The sequence below is a fragment of the Bos indicus x Bos taurus genome, chromosome 22, assembly GCF_003369695.1.
Source record: "Bos indicus x Bos taurus breed Angus x Brahman F1 hybrid chromosome 22, Bos_hybrid_MaternalHap_v2.0, whole genome shotgun sequence".
Classification (NCBI taxonomy): domain Eukaryota; kingdom Metazoa; phylum Chordata; class Mammalia; order Artiodactyla; family Bovidae; genus Bos; species Bos indicus x Bos taurus.
Window position 1 is genome coordinate 186,821 of NC_040097.1, and position 5,992 is coordinate 192,812.

General features: G+C 57.6%; 1 long non-coding RNA gene across 1 annotated transcript; it reads left to right on the forward strand.

Moving 5' to 3' along the window:
• The first annotated feature begins 764 nt into the window (after nucleotides 1-764).
• LOC113880870 lies at nucleotides 765-2,835 on the forward strand. Its single transcript, XR_003507857.1, has 2 exons — nucleotides 765-1,346; nucleotides 1,430-2,835. It is a non-coding gene; the product is annotated as an uncharacterized LOC113880870 (long non-coding RNA).
• The last annotated feature ends 3,157 nt before the right edge of the window (nucleotides 2,836-5,992 follow it).

A 5,992-nucleotide genomic window follows, 5' to 3' on the forward strand; every position in this document is an offset into this window, starting at 1 on the left:
CTGTGGTTGGCAGAATGCGCAAATCCCATGTGGCACGGTGATGAAGTTTTACACATGCGTGGAGAGTTATGTGATGGACATTGGTGTGAGGGCACCCGGATCCAGACACACAACCCCCACCCAGGTGCCTGCACCAAGGGAACGGACCCAAACGTCCACTCCAGTCCAGGCTGTGTAGATGAGTTCTGCTTGGCTTTGTATTTTATTTAATGGGCTCCACAGCTGTTCTCACGTAAGTGAGAATTCAAGACTATGCCTGTGTGTGAGTGCTCAGTCGTGTCCGACTCTTTGCGACCCCCTGGACTGTAGCCCAGGCTCCTCTGTCTGTGGGATTCTTCAGGCAAGAACACTGAAGTGGGTTGCCATTTCCTTCTCCAGGGGATCTTCTGGACCCAGGAATCAAACCAGCGTCTCTTGAGTCTCCTGCACTGGCAGGCGGGCTCTTTAGCACTAGCACCACCAGAGGCTGACCACGCCTGTGAGGTCCACCCATGCAGAAAGGAGGAAGGGAGCGGCCTGGCCTGCAGAGCTCATCAGGGAAGGAGACGGCACCTCACAGGCCCAAGCGTCCCAGCCACTGAGGGCCCCGGGGATGGAATCTCTCCAGGACCCACAAAGGCCTTTCCCCTGTGGCTTAGACTCTGGAGCTCCCAGGCAGGAAGGCGCACGTCCTGGGAGACAGCCCTTTTGAAATTGGGGCAAAATGACTTTGGCTGTAGGCCCGGAAGCTCAGCCACATGGTGTGCAGGCAGACAGGATGGTGGGGAGCAGGGAGTCGGGGGCTGGGCAGGGGGAGGTGCGGGCTCCGATGTGTGTGAGGGGTCATCGCAGTGGCCGGAGAAGTGGGCAATCCTCAGTCCCAGAGCAGGCATGCCTTGGAGGAGCCCTGGTCTCCAGGGGGCAGACTGTGGCAGGTGGTTTTGGGGGGCCAGCTGGGCCCCTCCCCCAGCCGCCCCACGTTTCCGGCCCCATTGTTTTTGCAGCAGGACAAGCAGGCTGTCCTCGGCCCCTCTGGGAGGGCGGCCGCGGAGGACCGGCCAGGGCAGCAGGACTCTCCTGCATTCAGATGAGCACAGAGCAGCTCGGCCAAGTCCTGCGTGAGTCTCAGCCCCAAGTGTGACTCCAGGCTGGGTTTTCGGGGCTGGGGGAGGAGCGCCGGGGTGGGGTGGGTGGCGCACGGCAGAGCCCCGGTGCTCCGTGTGCCCTCTCCCCCTTTAATTAAGGTTTTGGAGGAGATTATAGGTTTACAAAGTTCAGAATCCAAAGGATAAGCGTGTGCACTTGCGAGGCCTGTTCCTCTGCGCCCCCTGCGGGCCCGTGATCGGCTCTGCAGTTCGTCCTGACAGGTGCCTACTGTCCTCCTGGTTCCCTGGGCGTGGGGGTGGGGAGAAACACCTCCGGCCCTGAGTGTGTCCACTGTGTTTTGCAGAAACAAACGCTGCACCTCAGGGGCGTATCCTACCGCACAGGAGAGCTAGTGTCGGGGCGCTGCGCGCACACGTCCTGCTGGAAGGGGGAGGAGCGGGCAACGCTGAGGTCTACCCTGGACTCCGGGAAGAGGGACCAGTCCTGGGGACTCCTGTGGCTCAAGGTCTGGGATGGTTAGGGTCAGGGTCAAGGAGGGCCAGAGGCGCTGTGGTGGGGAGGAGTTTTAACTCTTCAGATTGTTTCGAGTTCGTGCTGAGCACGTATTACTTCCGTGGTGAACTTGTAGCCTTTGTGTGACTTCTGTACAGATCTTCTGCGCCCAGTGTGATGGGGCTTGACAAATGCACAAGCTGCCATTCCAGAGAACTCAGGATGTTTCTGTCATTCTAGAAAAGCCCCCCAGTGCCCTTCCTGCCAGTGCACCTCATCCCAGGCAGCCGCTGTCTGACTGACCAGCAGAGCCTACAGTCCAAGGGGTCTCAGAATTGGACCCCACTGAGCGACTGAGCGCGCACGCACGTGTGGCTGACACCGACGTCGGGACAGGAGGAACCATGAGCACCGGCCCTGTCCTGGTCCACCTGGCCTGCGGGTGGTGTCTCCCTGTCTGCTGCCCTCCGGGGCCTCACCGTGTCCCGTCTGCACTCTCAGCCACCCTGGTGCCCTCGTACCTGTGGCTGCCCATTCGGCTTCCTCCACTGTGCCCACTGGGCTCTCTCCTGACTGGCCCGGACCTGCTCACCTGCTGGGCTCCCCACCCTCCTCCTTCCCTCGCTGCTCTGGAGTCAGACCCGGAAAGACTGCATCCAGCGGCCTCTTGGCCCTGACCTACGGTCACCCAACCCGCAGAGTGCTGGAGGGAGATGGAGCATGTGAGGAGAGTGGCTGGATTCTCCAGGCAAGGATACTGGAGTGGGCAGCCATTCCCTTCTCCAGGGGATCTTCCAGACCCAGGGGTGGAATCCGGGTCTCCTGCATTGCAGGCAGACTCTGTACTGTCTGAGCCACCAGGGAAGCCCTTAGAAAAGAATTAATCCTGGTCAAATAACCCACAATGTACCATCTTAACCACTTTTAAGCATCCAGATCAGCGGCATTAAGCGCGTTCACATTGTTGAGCGGTCACAAGCACCATCCAGCCCAATTAACGCTGCACTTTGTAAGACAGTCACTTTGTCCCCATTGAACCAGCTCCCGCTCGGCTCCCCCAGCCCTGGCCCCCGCCATGCAGCTTCCTGTCACTACGAATCTGCATGCTCCTGGGGCCTCGTGTAAGTGAGATCACGCCCTGCCTGTCCTTCCGTGACTGACTTATTGCACTACTGAGCATGGTGTCTTCAAGGTTCCTCCATGTCGTGGCATGTCGGGGCTTCCTTCCTTTTTAAACCTGAATAGTATTCTGGGAAATTGATTATTTTTCAGATGTTCTTACTTTGCAAAATAAAGAGTTAGCCACCCAATGTCAGTTGCCCAAATGCCAATGAAATGGTCCAGCCACCACTGGACCAAGGGGTAAACAGACTCCCCTTGTGTGTAGCTTCTAAGGGATCAGCCAGCCACCACAGGCGACTCACGCTTCCTCACGCTTCCTAGAGACCACCTCGCCTCTATGCCCCGCCCCACGCCCCGCCCACACGCCCCGCCCACACGCCACGCCCACCCCACGCCACGCCCACACACAGGCCTCGCCCCCACATGTACCCATTTATCCCACACTCGAGCCCCGCCCACACCCCTCATCTGCGCTCTTACTTGTCTCTCCATCTGGAGCCTTGCTCTGCTTCTCTAACTGAACTCCCCCAAGTCCTGCCAGACCTTGTGCCCCCTGAAGACCCCAAGGGCCCCCGGCCCCTCTCCTGACCTTCTCCCCCCTCATCACAGCAACCCCCAGCTTTCGGTTTCTGCCCCCATCACTGGACTGACAGCACCTCCAGGAGGGACCCTGCGCCCCACCCTGCAAGCTGCCAAGTTCTCATTTGTTCCCTGTGATGAGCCCTGGGGTGGGGGATGCACCTGCGGGCCGGGCCCTGTCCCAGACCCGGAATCTGACTCTCCAGAAGGGTCAAGAGGCCCCCATGCAAGGCCTTCGCAGGAGAACAGCTGTGCACTCTGCGTGCCTCGGCCCACTCTACAGAAACACCTGATTGCATTTCCAGGTCGCTGGGTGGATCCTGGTTCAAGCCTAGAGCTGTATGAAGGCTCCCTCCGACGTCATCTCTCTGTGCTATGGTTGAAGGGCTGTTTCCCGCTCCCCCAGTTCATATGTTGACTCCTAACCACAATTGAGGTTGTTTAAGCAGGGGGCCTTCAGGAAGTGACCAGGTCATAGAGTGGAGCCCTCAGAGTGGGATCGGCGCCCTCATATAAGGACCCCAGAGCCCCCTTGCTGCCTCTGCCATGTGAGGACACAGAAAAGGGCCCTCACAGGACCAGGCTGGCACCCTGACCACAGACCTCCAGGCCCCCGGCAATGAATGGATGCTGTTGTAAGCTGCCTAGCCTGTGGCATTGTGTCCCCAGCCTGAATAAGGCAACATGTAAAATCATACATTGCCCATCCCAAGGGAATATCGTGGGAAGCCATCCTGAATTATCGGTTGCCACTGGGGGCTGGCATCTGGTGCCACTGTGAGTAACTCACAAGTAGAAGCAGGGCGGGGAGAGGGGAAGGCAGAGGGGAGCCACAGCACGCCCCTGAGCAGGAGACCTTAGGACCCGGCCAGAGGGAGCAGCGGCCTGAGCTGGAAGGGAAACGGGTCACGCGGCCACCGTCCAAGGCCACACACCCTCCGAGTTAATGTTTCCTCCCAACACACACACGGCACTGGCTCCCGAATTCCTAGAGGACCGCTGAATCATCCTTACACAACAGAAAGAGCCTCCATCAGGCCACCCGTCCACCTGACTTGAGCCAGACTCTCCCTCTAAGCTGCCCCCAGACGAAGGCTGAGACAGCCCTCACTGTACTATCCATGCCCCCGACCACTCCTCCCGCCCCAGCCACCGCGGGCTGAGCGTCATCCATCTACGCTCACCGATCTTAGATGCAAGCCCTACTTAGGGTTTGGGGTACACAGCTGAGACCCTGTCTCCACCTCAGGGATCTTCCTGTTGTGAAGAGAGACAAGCCTGTGGATAAGTGCGTTATGGTGTGATCTGTGCTAACATTTAAAAAAAAGCTAGGATCATGGCATCTGGTCCCATCACTTCATGGCAAACAGATGGAAAAAAAGTGGAAGCAACAGATTTTATTTTCTTGAGCTCCAAAATCATTGCAGACAGTGACTACAGCCCTGAAATTAAAATTTGCTTGCTCCTTGGAAGGAAAGCTATGACAAATCTAGACAGCGTTATAGAAGCAGAGACATTAATTTTCCAACAAAAGTCTGTCTAGTCAAACCTATGGTTTTTCCAATAGTCATGTATGGATGTGAGAGTTGGCTCATAAAGAAGCTGAAACTGAAAGCTGCTTAGTGTGTCTGACTCTCTGCGACCCCATGGACTGTAGCCCGCCAGGCTCCTCTGTCCATGGGATTCTCCAGCCCAGAACACTGGAGCGGGTAGCAGTTCCCTTCTCCAGGGGATCTTCCCAACTCAGGGATTGAACCCAGGTCTCCTGCATTGCAAGTGGATTCTTTACTGTCTGAGCCACCAGGGAAGCCTCAAGAAGGCTGGGCGCCAAAGAATTGATAACTTTGAAACTGTGGTGCTGGAGAAGACTCTTGAGAGTCCCCTGGACTGCAAGGAGATCAAACCAGTCCATCCTAAAGGAGATCAACCTTGAATATTCACTGGAAGGACTGATGCTGAAGCTGAAGCTCCAAAACTTAGATCACCTGATGCCAAGAGCTGACTCATTGGCAAAGACCCTGATGCTGGGAAAGATTGAAGGTGGGAGGAGAAGGGGGTGACAGAGGAAGAGATGGTTGGATGGTATCACCAACTCAATGAACATGAATTGGAGCAAACTCCAGGAGATAGTGGAGAACAAAGGAGCCTGGTGTGCTGCAGTTCATGGGGTCGCAAAGAGCCAGACAGGGCTTAGCAACTGAATAAGAACAGGAAACACCAGGCACTGGGAGCTGGGGATTCCTGTGGACTGTGCAGCAGGGGAGATGGTGGTCAGGTCATCTCTGAGCCTGGGATAAGCCTGTGGCTGAGAGGGTGCAGAAGCACCCTGAAGCTCTCTGTGGTCACGTGGTGAGGGGGGGGGTCTGTCTTAGTGGGTGTGTGGTTGGGGAAAGCTTCCCTTAGGATGTGACCTTGAAGTACAGGCCTCCCGAGGTACAGGGGGTCTCCCCAGAAAGACATGACAGCTCTGTGCGAAGTTCCCAGGCCACTGAGTGAACTTACGGCTTCTGCGGGCCACTGTCCTTGGATCAAGTCAGCCCTGCAGAGAACCGCGGCAGGCCCTTTTAGAGCCTGTGACTCCTGGAAGGGTCCTCCCTCCCCCTCCCCCTCATCCCCGCACCCCCGCCCCCACCCCGTGGCTTCCCGCCAGCCCCGCGCCCCTCCCCTCTGGGGTTCTGGCCTTGGCCGGGGCTCCGGGACTGGCGGGGACCAG